The following is a 20660-nucleotide window of genomic DNA, read 5'->3' on the forward strand; positions in this document are numbered from 1 at the left end:
CAGCCTAGACGCCCATCAACAGATAAGGAAAAGGTGCTATGTAATTACAATGAGGTTCTACTCCATCATAAGAAGAAGCATTTATTGATTATGTTACATGAGGTTTGGGGGTTGAACACTATGAGTACTGTATATATTCTACATTTGAATCCTCTGTTAGATACAAAGCTAGCAAAGATTTTCTCCTGTCCTGTGGGCATCTGCCCACTCAACTGTTTCCTCTGTGTCTTATATACTCATATAGTTCCATTGGTCTGTTCTTGGTATGATTTTCATAAATCCCCAAGAGAAACCTAAACCACACTGGCTAAGCATATCCTGACTGCTAATCCCCCTTCCTGAACCTGCTCTGCCTTCTATCAGTTGCCTGACCCATTCCTCCATGGTAAACGGCTTCACACAGTTGTCTTCCATGTGACAGGAATCAGGCTGTTTAGCAAACACTGCACAGCAGAATCTCTCTACTCTGAGCACACAGACATATGAACAAACACCTCTTGGGCCATGGACTTCAGTGAATCTGCATGAGTACTTGATCTCCCTCTCCTCACAGAAGCAATAGGCAGCTGTCGGACGCACTTTCCGATCTCACTCTCTAGATGCACAAGATCACTCTCCTCTGCTTCAAAACCAATGATCTGCTGTTTCTTTGCATCCAAACCAATGAACAAATATCCCCCATCAGTGTTTGCAAATGCAGAAACAGTTCGAGAGATAATCTTTTCAATTGGTTGAGACCATCCTAACCTCCACGTGTGTGGATTTACAGAAGGGGAAGTCCCCCTTGTAGAGAAGTTTTGTCCTGTGAAAAAACTCAGCAGGTGGAGCCACCTGACATTCTCCTACACAGACACAGTCTCTGTTTGGCAGCAGCTCTGGTCTCAAGTCCCACCTCCCTCCAGTTTCCTTCATGTCTGTGAGGAGCTCCAGCGCAGCAGCAGCAGGGGCCTCAACTGAGGATGACATGCTTCTCACGTACAGGTTGGTTTCCAACGTAACGATCGGCTGCTCGGAGCTCTCCGGACCGCACGATTTCACAAAAACATAAAGTGGCCGTCTTTCTCCACGAAGTTGAGGCATCTCTGAATAAATGGAAGAACACTGGAAAAAGAGTTTTCCAAATCCAGTCCTATTCCATCTCTGCTCAGACTGTATTGTTGATTCTCAATTTTAGCCCTGATCACCCCCTCTCCACAGTTCAGCACTATACTCTGAAAAAACACAAAATATTTTGGGTTACATATTTTAAAAAATATTTTATGTATTATTTTTTATGTGTGTGAGTGTATTGCCTGCGTGTATATAAGTGCACCCATGTCATGCAACGCCCAGGAGATCAGAAGACAGTGTTAGAACTCCTGGAACTGGAGTTACCAATGGTTGTTAACCACCATGTAGTTGCTGGAAGTCGAACCTGGGTCCTCTGCAAGAGCAGTCAGTACTTTTAACCACTGAGCTATCTCTCCAGCCCCTGGTTATTATGTACTTGGTAAGACTTGATTTGTGGTTTAGAATGTGGTCTGTTTGGAGAAGGTTCTATGGGCTGCTGAAAAGAGTGAATGTAATATTCTATAAATATCTGTTCAGTCCATTTGATCTGTGGTGTAGCTTAACACTATGATTTCTTTGTTGATTTTTAATTTGGATGACTTATGTAAAGATAAGAATGGAGTATTGAATTACCCAGTATAATTGTATCAGACCTATCTGACCTTTCATGTCCATTAATATTTGTTCTATGATGTTGGGAGTCCTGAGAGTTGGTGCATATATATTTACAATTGTTGTATCTTTCTGATGAATTATTTTCTTTATTAAGATGAAGTGTCCTTCTGAATCTCTTCTGACTAATTATGATTTGAGATTTAATTTATCACATATCAGAATAGCTACACCAACTTGATCTTGTTTTCTGATCCCTCGATAGAATGGTTTCCATCCTTTTACTCTCAGTCTGTGGGTGTCTTTATTAATGAGACAGATTCCTTGGAGACCAAAGATAGTTGGATATAGTTTTTAATCAACTCAGTCTGTCTGTATCTCTTTATTGGTGAATTAAGGGTATATAAGGTCTTTTGTGAGATGATTACTAACTTTTGTAATTTTATTGGTTGTCTTTCTGTTTGGTTGGTTTATTGTTTGTTATTTACTTTCTCCTTTAGTAATATTAAGGGTTTGCTGGTTTACTGTGTTGGAAATTAATGGGTTTCTTCCTACATCTTTGCTCAGATTGAGAGAAACCTCATTACATTTATTCCTTCCTGTGCTCGCATGATTGATAATATCTTTCTTTTTTATGATTTTTATTTTTTATATGTATAAGTGTAGTGCCTGCATGTGTGTAAGTGCACCCATGTCATACAATGCCCATGAAGGTTGGAAGAGGGCGTCGGATCCCTTGGAATTGGAGTTATAGATGGTTGTTAGCCAGCATGTGGGTGCTGGAAACTGAACCCAGATTCTCTGCAAGAGCAGTCAGTACTCTTAACCACTGAGCCAGCTCTCCAGCCCCTTTTTTGTATGCATTGCATCTTCTGTAGGGACTGGAGAGATAGTGGTAAAGCGCTCACCATGCAAGCATGAGAACCTGCTTTCAAATCTCCAGCACCCATGCAAACATTGGCGAGCCCGGTGATCTGCCTGTAATCTGTATTTGGGAGATGAGGACCAGAGATCACTGGGCAAGCCAGCACCCAGACTACCCAGATAGGTGAGCTCTGAGTTCAGTTAAGAGACCCTGCCTCAGTGTATAAGGTGGTGAGCAATCGAAGAAGACATTCTATGTCAACCTCTTACTTCCACATGCATGCGTACATGAGTACATGTGCCCTCTTCATAGACACACGTGCATCCATACATATGCATACATGCATACACACATGAATACACAACACACACATATCACACACAAAAAAATCTTCTGCTGTACTGCCTTGGGGGGTCATTAAGTGCCTTAGTTTGTGTTTGTCTTTAGACATCGTGAAGATTCAGATGTCAATTCCAACAGATAGTTTTACTGGATATCATCTTGTTTTGCAGCTAATTACTTTCCTGACTTGAAATATATCGTTTCGTGCTTTCCCAGTTTTGAGGGTAGCTGACCAGATCTGAGGTGTTTGCTTGGGTGAACTGGCATTATCCCCTTACAACTGTTAAAAAAAAAAAAAAAAGTATGCATATGAGTGTTTGCCTGCATTTATATAAATGTACCACAAGCATGCAATGCTGATAGAGGCCAGAAGAGAGCATCAGATCCTCTGGAACTGGAGTTATGGATGGTTGTTAGCCATCATGTGGAGGTTGGAAACCAAACCCAGATTCTCTGCAAGAGCAGCCATGTTCTTAATCGATGAGCCATCCCTTCAGCCTCAATTAGCTTTGTATTTTTGACTTCTTGACCATAATATGTCACAGAGAGGCTCTTCTCTGCTCATGTCTATTTGAGGTTCTAAATGCCCCTTGTGCTTGGATGACTATTTCTTCTCTAGATTAGATCCTTCTTTTGCTATAATTTCATTGAATAGATTCTCTGTGCCTTAACTGTCTGAGTTCCTTCTGTCCTATGGATTCTTGATCATACTCCAGAGTTCATGGACATTGTGGTCATACTATTTATTTTTCTCTAGTGGTGTGTGAATGTAATAACTCATGAACCTGTCTTCCAAAGCTGATATCTTTCTTCTGGGTGGTTGAGTCTATTGGTGATGTTTTTATTTGATTCACTGAGTTTTTCATTTACAGTATTTCTATTTGTTATTTTTTCACAATTCCAGTCTCTTTGGTGACTTCTTCTTCCATATTTCTGACTTTTTCATCGATATTGCTGATTTTAACTTGCATTTTGCTGACTTTTTCCTGTGTTGCTGACTTTCATCTCAAGGGCCTGAATTGAGTTAATTTATCTGCTTATTTGAATCCTCCTTCAGGTGACTGACCAATTTTGCTCAAAGGCTTTATGAAATCTTCATTTTGCATTTTAACTATTTCAGTATCTTTGAGGTCAGTAGTTGAGGAGTTGCGATTCTTTGGAAGAGTTGTATTGCCTTCCTTTCCACGTTTCTTGCAGTTGTGTTGTTATTTCTGCATCTGTTGACATGACTGTCTCTTCTGGGGTTCGGGGGGCATTTTTTATTGAGCAGCATACTCTTTTTTAAACATTTTATTTATTATTTTTATTTTATGTGTGTAAGTGTACTGTGTGCATGTAGGTAGGTGCACCTGTATCCTGTGATGCCTGCAGAGGTCAGAAGAGGGCATTGAACTCCCTGAAACTGGAGTTAGGATGGTTGTTAGCCACCATGTAGGTGCTGGGACTCAAACCCAGGTCCTCTGCAAGAACAGCCAGTGCTCTTAACCGCTGAGCCATCTGTCCAGTCCAAGAGCAGCCTCCTCTTGAAGTCTCAATCTGTAGTAACACTCAGTGAGGAGAAAAACTAAAAAGGAGCAACAACATCAAATCAAACAAGATATGAAAATACACTTAACAATCTATTATAGTCACTAAAACATCACCTATGACCATAAAACAAAATGGCAAAACTACTGTAGAATGTGCTATGAAGTTAAAGCTTATTTAGGATAAGCGTGGCAATAGCAAATCACTGAGATAAAAAGAGACAAGTAAAAGGAAAAATAGAGAAGTAAAATTAAATAAGCAAAAGGAGAAAAAAATAAAAGGCATGGAGAAGAATTTACAGAGGGGAAGAGAAAAGAGCCAGAGTTTAGAAAAAAACAAAAAAGAATTTCACAATTATGAAGCAGTTCAAAAAAATTAGATAAAAGTAAAAGGCAAATAAAAAATTAAAACATGGGGGCTGGGAAGATGGCTCAGTGGGTAAGGTGCTTGCCATACAAGCATGATGATCTGAGTTCAGGTCCCTAGCATGCACATAAATGCCAAGCAGGTGTGGTGACCCACGCCCTAATCATAGTGTTCAGAAGTGGAGACAAGGAATCCCTGGGGCAAGCTAGATATCTAGAGTAGCTGAATCAGTGAGCTCTGGGCTCAAATGAGAGACCCTACCTCAATATCTAAGGTGAGGAATGATCAAGGTAGACACCCAAAGTCAACCTCTGCCTCCACATGAATGCACACACATGTACTGGCACCTGCACACATGTGTGCCCACAGTCATAGAAACATATATACATACACACATGCATACATACCACACAAAACACATGAAAATATTTTAATAAACTGCATTTAAAGGAAACAATACAGTAAAGTCAACATCCTACTAAATGCAGAAGAGGAGCCAAGAAGAGACAGGCTGCAGGAAAGAAACTAACAGAAAAAATATTCCTTCAAGATGGAAAAATGCATAAATAAAATGAGATGAATATATAAAGGAGAATAATAACTAAAATTACAATAAAATTTGAAATACAGTAACATAAAAATCTTGCTAAATGTGTGTATTTTTTTAAGGACTCATGATGTGGGGAGGAAATTGTTAGATAAAAGCTGGGCAGGGACTAGCCACAGGAAACATAGGACTCCAGTGAAGCAAAGTTTATTTCTTAGGATTACTGGTGGCTGGCAGCTCAGCTGGGGAGAGAAAGGCAACCAGCCACCTGCTGACTGCTGAGGAAGTTCTTACAGGGGGGTTGGGGAATGGGGAGGGTGGCAAAAATAATCTTTAGTTTCAAGGGAAGGAGCTTGAACTGAGACAGCTCTTAGATCAGTGGGTCTGGGTGCAGGGGCCTGTTTACCTTCCAAAATTATCTGGGGAACAGCTTTGTGCTGAGACAGCTCTAAATGTAGCTGTCTGGCCAGTTCCTGTTTTGCAAGGGGGGCCCTGGTGGCCTGTCTTATGTGGCTTTTTTACACTGCAGACCTGGACTCTAGCAGAAATAAACAAGATGAGCTGTTGGAACTGCTTCCTTCTGGGTCCTTGAAAACGAGGTTGCCAGTTTTCCATGGGGGGATTGGTGCGGGGTGGGGTCAGTATGTGGAGGGGGTCAGTGCCGGGAGGTGGTCAGTGGAGCTTGGGGAATCTCTTCTTTCCTGGGTCCCTGCTGTTGCTGAGTCTGTTTTGGACAAGTGTCTGCGGTCTTCAACTTCAGTAGCCTCCTTTCCTTGTGTACCTCTGCCTCTGCTGGTCGCATTGATCCTTGCATTTGGTGGGCTGGGCAGATTCTCTCACCCTTTTGAGGCTCCCCAGATCGTATCAGAATAAGGTGATAAATGTTTCAGCTGGGGATGTTTGAGGGGTGTGGAAAGAAACCACAGCACTGCAATCAGTGCAGGTAGAGCACATGTTCTCATACTTCTTCCGTATTAATCGCTCTACTGGAGGGATGCCACTGTGGGTTTATTGCACACACTGGAACTTCAGAGTTCTTGGGCTCTACAGTGGTGAATGATGGGTAAGTGGTTCCAGAATTGGATCTACCTGCAGCTTCAGCCTCAAAGATATCAAACTCCAGGATAATTATCAGTTGATGACATTTGTTCCCAGCCACTGAGGGCTGGGCTATCATTCCTTATGTACTTCCCAGCCTGAGACCAGAGTCTTTACACCTGTACCTTTGCTTTCTTTGTATCTGGCCTTACTGTTCTCCATGACTGCCACTCTGGGCCTTCCCTCACCCAGGGTTGTGCCAGGCCAAACTGAGGTTCCCTGGCCTGTGAATATTCCTTGGTATCAAGCCCCCATGGTAGCTCAGTTTTTTATTTTTCTTTTGGTTTGTTTTCTTTTATTGAGCTAAGGTCTCCCTGTAGCCCCAGCTGGTCTAGAACTCAGTATGTATACCAGGCTAGCCTTGATCTCAAGAGACCCACTTGTCTCTGCCTCCTGTGTGCTGGGATTAAAGGTACATACCACCACACCCAGCTTGGTAGCTCAGATTTTAAGAAAGATTCTTTCAGTTTTGTTCAACTGCTGCTCTCCAAGTCACATACTGTGAGAAAATGGGACTTATCTCCTCTGTTGACTCATCTGCTGGAAGAATTACTGTCTCACCAAAACTCAAAAATTATTTTGAGGCTTGTGAGGCTGTGGGCTTGTCCTGAGGAGTGGAGTGACCCTGTTTTTAAAATAGCTTCTTTCATGTTATCATTTGTTAGAATATTTGAGGTGAGTATCCTGTGTCTAATATAAAGTTTAAAATGTAATAGAATTATCCTTTTTTTTTTTTTTGTCTTTTTGAGACAGGGTTTCTCTGTAGCCCCAGCTGACCTGAAACTTGCTATATAGACCAGGCTGGTCTCAAACTCACAGAGATCCGCCTGCCTCTGCCTCCCAAGTACTGGGATTAAAGGCATGTACCACCATACCCAGCCTTCATAGAATTATCTTGCGATTCTAACTTTGTAGGGCTACAAATGCAGTGAGCACCCATACAGAAGTAAACAGCCATTCTTTCCAGTTAGCCACCATAGTGGAAGAGCTCATTGGTCAGAGCTTCCCAAGCAGGCCTCTGAATCCTTGAGACAGCACTGCCCAAGTATATTGAACAGCTCTCATAGTGTCAGAAGCAATCCATTCAAGGGAAAGCAGAAATTATGCCTTAGAATACCTTAGAATGTGATGTAATACAAAAGTATCTGCTAAGTCAAGGACAGTAAGTCCAGCAGTTTCATTAGGAATAAATTAGAATTGCACAGATTTTTGGGACTTTGGGGCAATAAGAATCACTATTTTATTAATTGCCTTTAGATCCTGAGACAATCAGTATTCTACTCTAGTTTATAATACTGGAAGAAGTGAGGTGTTACGTGGAGATTGGCAGAGGACAAAAAGACCATGTTGTTATATCTAATATGAAGCACAGAGGAATATCAACACAGTGATGGTCAAATTAAGAGTCCTTTAACAGTCGGAAGTCGAGAGTGGGCTAATGCTCAAAAGAACTCTCTACCCTGAGGAGAAGCAAAGAGGGGTTTATAAAGCCATAAACAACAATTCCACCATGCCAGAGGGCAAAGCCAACAACCATGGCTACACCATACCAGGGGCAGGTCAGTTATCAAAGTTTTCAGTTAACAAAAAGTTTCTAAGTTCCAGTTAGGAAAATCAAGTGTCTCAGAATTGCAGAAACAATGGACTCCCTGAAACTGCATGCGTACCTGAGAGAGGACTTTCTGCCTGGCTGGATGTTAAGTTCCCCATATTGTAGAAACAATGTACTTCTTGAAACTTCCTGAAACTGCAGGTGTGGGCTTCATGAGACCATTCTGCCTGACTGACCATGGTTAGCAGGGCAGAGGCATAGGAAGCTAGGCAAAGCAGAGAATGGAGTCAGCTAAAACAAACTGGAGTCAGTTTGAGCATTTTGATATTTGAGAAACTGAAATAGAGGCTGGAGTCCCTCACATGCCTCAGAATTAAGACTATCACTGGTTAAGATAATTGTGAGGATGTTTTAAAGAAATAACACCAGATAGACCATTAATTGTTTTTCTGGAGTCTCTACATCCCATAATTGACCTTCTATTTCAGGAAATATTCCTAGAGCAATCTTTTGTATATCTTTCTTTGCCACCTTTAAATTCGGCGTTCTTTTGAAGGAGATATTTGTTCCAAGGTCAGTTGGAGGGCTCAACCAAGGAAACTGAAAGTCTCTTTCCAAAAGACAGGTAGAATTTCAGGAAGAACAAAGAAGACTTGGAGGAAAATTAAGGCTCCAAGTCTTGCTGCTAATAGTTCAATGAATCTTTTGGTTTGTGGGTTCTCTTCAATACCAGATATTGCATAATTTCATCTAGAGGACTTCCCTGAGTCCAGTACAGGCAGAGAATGAAGCCTTAGTACCCAAAAGCAAAGTAATACTTTATCTGCCACATCAGGCCCTGGAGAGCTAAAGTAATCTTCAGTTGTTGAAGAAGGTTTCATTTCATAATTCTCAAATTTTATTACAGAACCAGGCCTGGCATGGCTTTAATCCCAGCACTTGGGAGGCAGAGGCAGGTGGATCTCTGTGAGACTGAGGCAGCCTGGTCTACATAGTAAGTTCCAGGCCAGTTGGAACTACAGGAAGAACCTGTCTCAAAAAAACAATTTTAAATACATTTTAAATGGATCAAAGATCTTAATGTAAGACTGAAAACTTGGAAACCACTAGAGGAAAACATAGGAAAAACCCTTGAAGATACATGCATAGGCAGAGAATTCTGAAAAAGACTCCAATAGCACAGGACACAATTGACACACTGGATTACAAGAAATTAAGAAGCTTCTGCACAGAAGAGGAAACACCGGAGTGAAGAGACAGTTAAAAGAATAGGAAAAAGCCTTTGCCAACTATAACTCAGGTGAGGTATTAATATCCAGGATATATCCAGATCTGCAAAAATTAAACACCAAAACACAAATCATCTGATTCAAGTAATAAATGGGCTAATGAACTGACCAGATAGTCCTTGAAAGAAGAAATAAACATGGCCAATAAATACTTGAAAGCTATTCAACATCTTTAGTCATCAGGGAAATGAAAATCAAAACTGCTTTGAGATTCCATCTCAGCCAGTCAGAATGGCTGACATCAAGAAAACAAATGACATATGCTGGCCAGGATGTGGGGAAAGAGGAACTTTTATTCACTGCTGTGGGAATGTAATGTACTGGTGTAGCCACTGTGGAAATCAGTGTAGAGGCTCCTCAAAAAACTGAAAATAGAACTACCATAGAAGGCAGCCACAACCACTCCCGAGTATTATCAAAGTCAACAGATCACAGAGATGCCTGCACAATAATGTTCAGCGTTGCACCGTTCACAATAGTCAGGAAATGGAACCCACCTACAAATCCATCTATAGATGGGCTGAGAAAATGTGATATGTATGTACAGAATGGAATTTTATGCAGCCATATAAAAATCAAATCATGACATTAGACAGAAAATGCATGCACTGGAAATCATTATGTTAAGTGAAACAAGCCAGACTCAGAAAGACAAATACCACATATTTCTCTCATATAGAGAACCTAAATATAAAATTATATGCGTGTGTGTATGTGTTTATTATGAGTGTGTGTAGATGACAAAAACCAGAAAGGTGATCGTGAGATGGGAGGAAGAGACCTTAAGGGAGATGGAACATGAAGAGGACTATGAATACATGTGATAGGAAGGTAGAAGGGGAGACAGAGTCAAGAAAAGGATCCAGCTGGAGGAGGGAGGGAGGACAGCAGAGGATGGGAAGGACAGTGGTGTAAGGGATGAATGAGAACAAAATATGCGTCATGACACCACAGTGAAAACTTGTTTTGTATGTTAACCTCAAAAAATAAAATAGCTGTCTCCTGCCGGCCTCGCTCACAGGCAGGCTCCAATTCCTTCACCTCAAGTTCCAGGACTAGCTTCCCAAACTTGATTAACTAAGAAACCTACCATAGATCCCTAAGTTCCCCCCACCCACCAACTTCCCAGCCTCCCAGTCAGACAGACAGACCCGTTCAGTCAAGACTATGACTAGTCTACTACCCAGCAAGAACTTGAAATACCACCAGTTTGTCCTCCATACCTAAACAAAAAGTAACCAAGCTACATAAACAATATTAACAGAACCAAAATTAAACAAAAGCAGAGTAGAAGTTCCTGTTGTACATAACCAATAATGAACATCCATATGCCCAAACAGCAATGCAAAAACAAAAACGATATGAAAAACCGGGAAAATGGGTCTGGAGAGATGGCCGAGCAGTTAAGAGCACTGACTGCTCTTGCAGAGGACCCAGGTTCAATTTCCAGCACCCACATGGCGGCTATGAACCCTCTGTAACTCCAGTCCCAGGGGATCCGACAGCCTCTTCTGACCTCTGTGGCATTGCACAACAATGGGTGCACTCACATACATGCAGGCAATACACTCATACACATAAAATAAAAATAATAAAATAAAATATTTTTTTTAAAAAAAGAAAAACCAGGAAAATATGTCCCCAACAAAACCCATGAGTACTACAGAAGTGCACAGTATTGAGAACCACCCCGTAGAACCTCAGGATGCAAAATTTAAAAGAACAATCATGCCGGGCATGGTGGCGCATGCCTTTAATCCCAGCACTCAGGAGGCAGAGGCAGGCAGATCTCTGTGAGTTCAAGGCCAGCCTGGTCTACATAGTGAGTTCCAAGACAGCTGGGGCTACAGGGAGACCCTGTCTCAAAAAGACCAAAAAAAAAAAGAACAATCATACACATGATCGAAGAACTTCAAGAAAACACAACTCAACTCAAAGAGGAAAGGCATAAACTTTTGATGGAAGCCCCAAAATACACACACACACACACACACACACACACACACACACACACACATGGCTTAATGAAGTATAAAAAAAAAAACAATTCATGACTTGAAAAGCAAATTCACTAAAGAGATAAAAATAGTGAAGAAAACCTAAATAGAAATGAACACAGGACTGAAAAACCCAGTAAACCAATTAGAAACAATAGGAGAAAGTCTCACAAGCAGAATGAATGAAATGGAAAACAGAATAGCAAGTCTGGAGGATATAGTTGAAAATCTGGACTCCTTAAACAAAGACTATGCAAAATTCAAAAAAAACCACAGGAATAAAATACTCAGGAAATGTGGGACAACATGAAACAACCAAATCTATGTGTTACAGGCATACAGGAAGGAGAAACTCAAACCAATGGCATTGAACAGCTCTTCAATAGGATTACAAAAGAAAACTTCCCTAAATTAAGTAAAGATATACCTATAGAGATTCAAGAAACACAGAGAACATCATCAAGACATGATCAGAACAGAAAGTCCCCACAGCATATCATAGTAAAAACATTAAATGTACAGAACAAGAGAGGGTGCTGAAAGCTGCTAGAGAAAAACAAGTTACAGATGAAGGAAAACCCATCAGAACGACAGCTCGCTTCTCAATGCAAACTGTGCAAGCCAGAAGAGCCTGGAACAAAGTATTCCCAGTTCTAAACAACCATGGATGCCAACCCTGAATACTTTATCCAACAAAACTATCTATCAAGGTTGAAGGGGACAGGAAATTTTCCTTGACACAAATAGGCTGGAAGAACTCATGTCTTCCAAACCAGCTCTACAGAGAACACTTGAAGCAACACAAAGGACCAAAGAAAGGAATGCATATGCCCAAGAGGCTGCAGAAAGAAAATAAAGGCATAACAACGGAAACACAAAATAAGGCCGCAAACACAAAGGAATTAAAATGACAGTTTACAATTCACACCTTTCAATAATAACACTAAATATCAATGACCTCAATTCCCCTGTCAAAAGACACAGGCTGGTGGAATGGATCAAGAAAGAAAACCCATCTTTTTGTTGTCTTCAAGAAACACATCTCACCTTCGAGGATAGACACTATCTTATGGTGAAAGGATGGAAAAAAATATTCCAAGCAAATAGCCCTAAGAAGTAAGCAGGTGTTGCAAATTTAGCATCTGACAAAGTAGACTCCAAATTAAGACTCATCAAAAGCAATAAAGAGTTACTTCATTCTAATCAAAGGAATAATTGACCAAGAAGATATTACAATCATGAACATTTATGCACCAAACTTTGGAGCACCCAATTTCATGAAATCAGTAGTCCAGGAATATAAACAGAGATTGACACCAACTCAGTATGGTGGGTGTGATGGCTAATCCTGGGTGTCAACTTGATTGGATTTGGGATTAACTGAAATGAAAGAGATCTTCTGGATTGGAACATCTAAAGCCGGAAGACACACCCTAAATGTGGGTGTTACCCTCTGATGGCAGCCGATATAAACGGCCAAGGCAGAGGAGAACGCCAGGCTTCTTGCTGCTTGCCTTCTCCCTCACTGGTGAGTTGTCTTGCTGCTGTAGACTGAAGACTAGCTGATCTTTTGGATTCATCAGACCTTCAGCGCCAGATTGGGACTACTGAGAGGCATCCAGCCTCATGGACTGAGTGACTACGGATTCTCAGCCTCTCCAGTGTGGTGCAGCCAATATTGGACTACTCGGTTTCTATCCTGTGAGCTAAGCTGATAAATCTCTATACATATATATTCATTCTACCAGTTCTGTTTCTTGGAGAACCCTGACTAATACAGTGGGCAACTTTAATACTCCACTTTCTTCAATAGGCTGGTCAACTGGACAAAGAATAAACACAGAGACATCTGAATTAAATGACATACTACATGAAATGGACCTAACAGATATATACAGAATATTTTACTCAACCACCAAAGAATACACTTTCTATTCAGCAGCTCATGCAAGTTATTCTAAAATTGACCACATTCTGGGGCACAAAACAAATCTCAACAAATACCAAAAAAGCTCTAGCAAATACACAAACTCATAGAGATTAAACAAAACACTCCAGAATCGTGAATGGGTCAAAGAAGAAATTAAGAAAGAAATAAAAGTGTTCCTGGAACAAAATGAAAACAAGAACACAACAAAACCTCTGAAACATCCTAAAAGCAGTCCTAAGAGGGAAATTTATAGCTCTTAGTGCCTACATTAAAAAATCAGAAAGAACACATGTAAATGACTTGACAGTACAACTCAAGACTCTGGAAAGGCAACAAGAAACCAAACCCAAACTGAGAAGACAATAAGGAGTAACAAAACTCAGATCAGAAATTAATGAAATAGAAACAAAGAAAACAATACAAAGAATCAATGAATCCAAGAATTGGTTCTTTGAAAACATAAACAGAAAGAGAGAGTACATGAATTTGTCAGAAAAAAGTGATGGGGAGGTATGGAAGGCATTGGAGAGGAGGGAGTGGGTGTGGATTTGATCAAAACATCTTATATGCATGTATGAAATTCTCAATAAACTTTAAGTTAAAAAATAATCAGAAAGAGCACATGTAAATGACTTGACAGTACTACTCAAGACTCTGGAAAGGTGAGAACAAACCAATCCCAAACCTACCAGACAAGAAGAAATAACAAAACTCAGAGCAGAAATTAATGAAATAGAAACAAAGAAAACGGTACAAAAAAAAAAATCAATGACTCTAAGAGCTGGTTCTTTCAATGGTTAAACAAGACAGACAGACCCTTAGCCCAGTTAACCAAAAGAAAAAAAGAGCAAATCCAAATCAACAAAATCAGAGACGAGAGGGGAAATATCACAACAGACACCAAAAAATCCAAAACATTGTGAGGGACTACTTTAAAAATCTATACTCTATTAAATTTGAAAACTTGAAAGAAATGAATGAATTCTAAAATCGTGGCCACAACCAAGGTTAAACCAAGAGGAGAACAACAGCCTAAACAGACATAACAAATAAGGTAATTGAAACAGTAATACAAAACCTCCTGACTTAAAAAAGACCAGGCCCAGACAAATTCACAGCAGATTCTACCAGACAGTCAAAGAAAATCTACAACCAATACTGCTTAAGTTACTCAAAATGATAGAAACAGAGGGAGAACCCCCAAATTCCTTCTATGAAGCCAGCATCACTCTAATACCAAAACCAGGTAAAGACACAACCAAAAAGAAAACTATAGACCCATATCCTAATGAACATAGATGCAAAGATACTCAACAAGATACTTGCAAATCGCATACAGCCACACGTCAAAAAGATCTTCCACCATGATCAAGCCAGCTTTATTCCAGAGATGCAGGGATGGCTCAACATACATAAGCCAATAAATGTCATAAAACATATAAGTGGACTTAAAGACAAAAAGTACATGGTCATCTCAATAGAGGCAGAAAAGGCACTTGACAAAATCCAACATGCATTCATGTTAAAATTCCTAAAGGAATTAGCCAGAAGGGAACATACCTCAACATATTAAACCTATATTCAACAAACCCATAGCCAACATCATCCTAAATGGGAAAAAACTGGAAGCATTCCCATTAAACTCAGGAACCAGATAGGGCTGTCCACTATCTCCACTCTTTTTCATTACAGTGTTTGAAACTCTTGCAGGAGCAATAAGACAAGAGAAGGAAATTACAGCAGTACTAATTGGGAAAGAAGAGTTCAAATTATCCCTATTTGCAAATAATATGATATTATACATAAGAGATCCCAAAAATTCCACAAGAAAGGCTGTTATAATTGATTAATGCTTTCAGTAAAATGGCAGGATACAAAATCAACTTAGAAAAATCAGTAGCTTTTCTATAGACCAATAACAAGCAATCAGAAAAAGCACTCGAGGAAATCGTTCCATTCTCAGTAGCCTCGAGAAAAATAAAATATTTAGGAATAAACCTAACCAAAGACATCAAAGATCTCTACAATGAAAATTTTAAAACTAGAAAGAGATTGAGGAAGACACCAGGAGATGGAAGGACCTCCCATGTTCATGGATTTGTGGAATCATTATTGTGAAAATGACCATCTTACCAAAAGCAACTTATAGAGTCAATGCAATCCCAATCAAAATACCCATGATATTCTTCACAGAGCTTGACAAAATCATCCTAAAATTCATATGGAATCACAAAAGACCCCGGATATCCAGAACAATATTGAGCAAAAAGAACATTGCTGGGGGAATCACCATACCAGATCTCAGATTATATTACAGAGCCATAGTCATAAAAACAGCATGGTACTGGCACAAAAAAATAGACACATAGATCAATGAAACACAATAGAAGACCCAAACATGATTTCATATCATTTCAGCCACCTGATATTTGACAAAGGTGCTGAGAACACACAATGGAGCCTCTTCAACAAGTGGTGCTGGCAAAACTGGATCTCTACCTGCAGAAGAATGAAACTTGATCCTTATCTTTCACCCTGCACAAAAGTCAACTCCAAATGTATCAAAGATCTCAATATAAAATCTGAAACTTGAAAACTGCTAGAAGAAAACATAGGCAGCACCCCCTCCAAGATATAGGTACAGGAAAGAACTTTCTAAATTGGACACCAGCTGCTCAGGCGCTAAGGTCAACAATCAGTAAATGGGACCTCATTAAATAACAAACTTTTGGGGCTGGAGAGATGGCTCGGCGGTTAAGAGCACTGCCTACTCTTACAAAGGGCCCAGGTTCAATTCCAAGCACCCACATTGTGGCTATGAACCATCCTTAACTCCAGTTCCAGGGGAATTTGACGTCCTCTTCTGTCCTCCACGGCATTGCTTGACACGGGTGTGCTCACATACATGCAGGCAATATACTCTTACACATAAAATAAAAGTAATAAATAAAATATTTAAAAAATAACAAAGTTTCTGTACAGCAAAAGAAACAACCAAGAAAGGGAAGAGGAAACCCACTGAGTGGGAGAAAATCTTCACCAGCTACACATTTGACCAAGGATTAATGTCCACAATTACAAAGAACTCAAAAAAGAAATAAGAAAATAAATGACCAAATAAAAAGATGGGTGATAGACCTAAACAGAGAGTTCTCAAGTGAAGAAATAAAAATGGCTAAGAAACACCTTAAAAAGTGCTCAACATCCTTAGTAATTAGAGAAATGAAGATTAAAACCACTTTAAGATCCCATCTAACCCCTGTCAGCTTGGAAAAGATCAAGAGAAAAAGACTCCAAATGCTGGAAAGGATGTGAAGAAAGAGGAACGTTCATTCGCTGTTGGTGGGAATGCAAACTTGTGCAACCACTATGGAAAGCAGGATGGAGAACCCTCAAAAGACTAAAAATGAACCTACCATACGATCCAGTGATACCACTCCTTAGCACATACCCAATGGACTTATTGTACTGTAGAGATACCTGTACATCCATCGGTGCTGCTCTCTTCACAATAGCTAAGAAATGGAAACAACCTAAATGTCTCTCAACTGACGAATGGTTAATGAAAATGTGGTGCATCTACTCAATGGAGTAAGAAATCTACTCAGCAATAAGAAAAGATGAAATTATGAAATTTGCAGGTAAATGGATGGAGCTAGAGAGTGTTACACTAAGTGAAGTAACACAAATGCAGAAAAGCAAGTGACACGTGTTCTCCCTCATTTGTGGATTGTAGCACCAATGCCCTGTATGTGAGTATATAAATTCCAGTGTAACACCAGGAGCCAGGAAAAGGGAAAGGATACATGGAGGTGAAGGAAAAGAAACAACCTGAAAGGGGGACAGTAGGGAACAGATGTTACCTGAGGGAGGTGGAAAAAGTGGGAATAATGGGCAGGGAGGAGATGAGGGAGGGACATGCGAGGGACCGTGGTGTGGGGGAGTGAGGGAAGTCAGGAGAGGAAAGATGGCAGGAGTCAGGAGGTATTGGGAGGAGAGTGGGGATAATAGGGGCACTGTGACTAGGGAGGGAGGGAGGAGGGAAGCCAGATGGGAGAAAAAAGAGTGGAGATGAGTGAATCTCGGGAGGCAGGAAACCTAAAGGGAAGAGTGATGACCTAGAAACCCTATGAGAAATGCACAGAGTGTCTGAACATTGATGCATATGTATACCTGGGCGCTGCTTGGAAGGGAACACAGTGCCAGATAGAAGAACCTCCCTTAGAGTGACAAGCATGCCGTAGAGCACCCATCAAAGAAGCTCCTTTTTGAAACAGATGGAGGCTACTGCAGAGTTGCACATCTGGTCAGGCACAGAGAACATACGCCTGGGAGATGCCCAGTACTAGATGACACATCAGCAGTTGAATCTCTACAACTAAGGCTCATGGAACATAGTGGAATAAGAGGTAGAGAGAGGGCTAATGCACCCCTTAACTCCCACCAGTAAGGCTTCCATGTACATCAGAGTGTGATGCACACAGAAGACCACAACTGGCCAAGTTTTGGAGAATAACAGATTGTAGAGTGTAGGACAGGACTCCTATATGGAACCTCAGCCACCACGGCTCAGGGACGATTGCGGAAGAGGAGGAGGAAAGACTGTAAGAGCCAGGGCTGGTTCATGAACAGAGGGAAGTGGAGGCTTCCAGGCCACTGGAGGCTTCTCATGTGAGCCTGTGGCAGTGGTGGCATCAAGTGCAGGACCCATGTCAGCTCAATGAAACAAGGGCCCAAGGGAGAGGTGAGAAATAGTTGGCCAGCCAGCACTAGATTGAGAACTATTTGAGACTGGTTGCTGCTGGGTGAGGGAGAGTATGATTACATATGACCACTGGATGGACTGACTAGACTCCAGTGGACACATTTACACTGAAGGGCCTTTGGGTACAAACACCTGAATGAAAAGGACTCAGCATGTATGGGAGAGTGCATAGGGTTCAGTGGGAGAGTGGGGCAAGGCATAGATGGGGGAGAGGGTCTGGATTTTGAGTGGGAAATGTATGAAATTTTAAAAGCTCAATAAATAAAATAAATCAAACCATGCAACTCTTTTAAAAGAAGCAACCAAGAGCTAAAGAAGGAAGTGGTATCTAATGTCATCCAGAAAGCTGTTACAGCTACATATGAAACTCAGTTGGAAGCAGCTCCACACAAATAGAAAGCAGAATAATTGCGGGGTGGGGGATGGGTGGAATGTGGCTGTGGTGGTTTGAATGAGACTGTCCCTCATACATTCTAAGCATTTGGACATTTGTCCCCAGTTGGTGGTGCTGTTTTGGGAAGTTTTAGGAGGTGTGGCCCTGCAGGAGGAAGCACACCACTGGGGCAGGCTTTGAGGGCTTTGAGCGTTCTTAAGCCTTGCCAGATTTCCAGTGGTTCTCTGCTTCCTGTGCCAGCACTTCCACTCCAGTCACCTCTCCCACCAAGCCTTCCTCGCCATTATGGACTCTTACCCCTGAAACTGGAAGTACAAAGAAACATTCCTTTCTATAAGTTGCCTTGATCATGGTGTTTTGTCACAGCAACAGAAAAGTAACTAATGCAATGGCAAACCCAGAATAATTAACAAACAGTTTCCCCTTCCTCGTGTTGACTTAGCATGTATGTGGGGTTTTTTGTTTGTATCCATTTTGTTTAGTGGTAACTCTGGGGCTTACACTATGTGTCTTTAACTTATCACAGTAATCACAAGTCACTTCCTGTATAATGCACAAGCATTCCAACAATATCCTCACATTTTTCCTTTTATCTTTTTATTGTAATTATCACATTTTTTATTTCAACGTCTTATAAGCACCATAGGCTATTTTTCTTTATCTCTTAAATGATTTTTAATACGAAGAAAGATTACCTACAGGATAGGCTTCATTCTTTCATGTGGCTCTAAATTTTATTCCTTAGCTAAAAAAAGTTCTTTTACCATTTCTTGTGATGAAGTTGTAAAGCCTAATAAACAGCAATGACTGGCCCAGCAAACTATCACTGCTGATGTATGTATTAGTTACTCTCCTGTTGCTGTGATAAAACACAGTGATCAAGGAACTTATAGAAGAAAGACTTTATTTGAGCTTACAGATCTAGGGTGATTAGAGCCCATTATGGTGGGGAGGCATGGTGGCAAAAGGTGGCTGGAGGAGAAAGCAAAGCAATCACATCTTCAATCAGGCACAGGAAGCAGAGAGCCACTAGAAATTCCACAAGGCTTAAGAACTCTCAAAGTTTGCCCCCAGTGATGTGCTTCCTCCAGCATGGCCACACCTTCTAAGACCTCCCAAAACAGCACTACCAACTGTTGGCAAAAATGTCCAAATACTTGGAGCTTATGGAGGGCATTCTTATTCAAACCACCACAATGTAGTAGTGGCAGTTTTATCTTGGGGGTAATCAACAGCTGTCTGATTGGAAATAAGGCCCACTCAATGGGAGGGAAATCCTGTATCGTACTGTAAACACAGACACATGGCCAAAGAGGTCACAGATCCTAGAGAGAAACCTACTTTTGTGACATTCCTAGACTAACATAATTTCTTACCTTATTCTAAATATGCATCCTCGTATTTACAGACAAGTGTACCTTTCACTCCTCATCAAAGAAGCTTCTTTTTTGCAGCACATGGAGACTATTACAGCTCCAGAATTGGTCAAACACAGAAAATAAGTGTCTGTGAGATGCTTAACCTTAAGTGACATATCTCAGTGCAACCATTACACACAGGATGAATGCATCTCTCAACTCTCACCAGAGAAGTTTGCTTATGCAGCAGATGGTGATTAACACAGAAACCCAAAACTGAACAATGTGCAGAAAACAAGAGGTTCTTATCCTTGAATAAGACACTCATTTCAAACCTCTGTCTCCCAAGGCTCAGAGATCATTGCAGATAAGGGGATGGAAAGATTGCAATAGCCAGAGGGGGTGGATGACCACAAAGAAAAGAGTCTACCAGACAGCTGGTCAGTTACTCACATGATCTCATACCAATGGTGGCAGCATGCACGAGTCCTGTGCAAGCTCAGATCAGACAAAATTCCAGCATAGACATGGGGAAGTGGGTGAGAAACCAAACTCAACCTAAGGAACTTTGGGTAAACGGTGGCTGCTGGGAGTAGGAGAGACAGTCTCTTTCAAGGATGGGACTTTTTGTAGGTTAATGAGGCTTCAGTGGATGGACCCATGCTGAAGGACATTTGGGGACACAAATCAGACTCTATAGACCATATTATATATATATGAGAGTACATTAAATCCTGTGGGGGGCAATAGGGAGAAGTGAGTATAGGGGAGGGGATCTAAATAACATCAAACTATATTGTATGAAAATGCAAAAATTCAATTAAAAAGTTAAAATATTTAGTAAAATAATTATTTCTCAGGAAAAAAATCTGCTGGTGACAAGGTGCCTGTTACTGAACTTTTTTTTTTTTTTTTGCCTTGTTTTGTCAGAAAATGACATTACTATTTTTTATTCACTTGGAGGAGAC

General features: G+C 40.7%; 1 pseudogene; it reads right to left on the minus strand.

The window, feature by feature from the left end:
• Window positions 1–228: 228 nt before the first annotated feature.
• Window positions 229–8168, minus strand: LOC103746096 (annotated as a pseudogene).
• Window positions 8169–20660: the final 12492 nt, after the last annotated feature.

Source organism: Nannospalax galili, unplaced genomic scaffold (genome assembly GCF_000622305.1).
Source record: "Nannospalax galili isolate Female #2095 unplaced genomic scaffold, S.galili_v1.0 scaffold363, whole genome shotgun sequence".
Taxonomy (NCBI): domain Eukaryota; kingdom Metazoa; phylum Chordata; class Mammalia; order Rodentia; family Spalacidae; genus Nannospalax; species Nannospalax galili.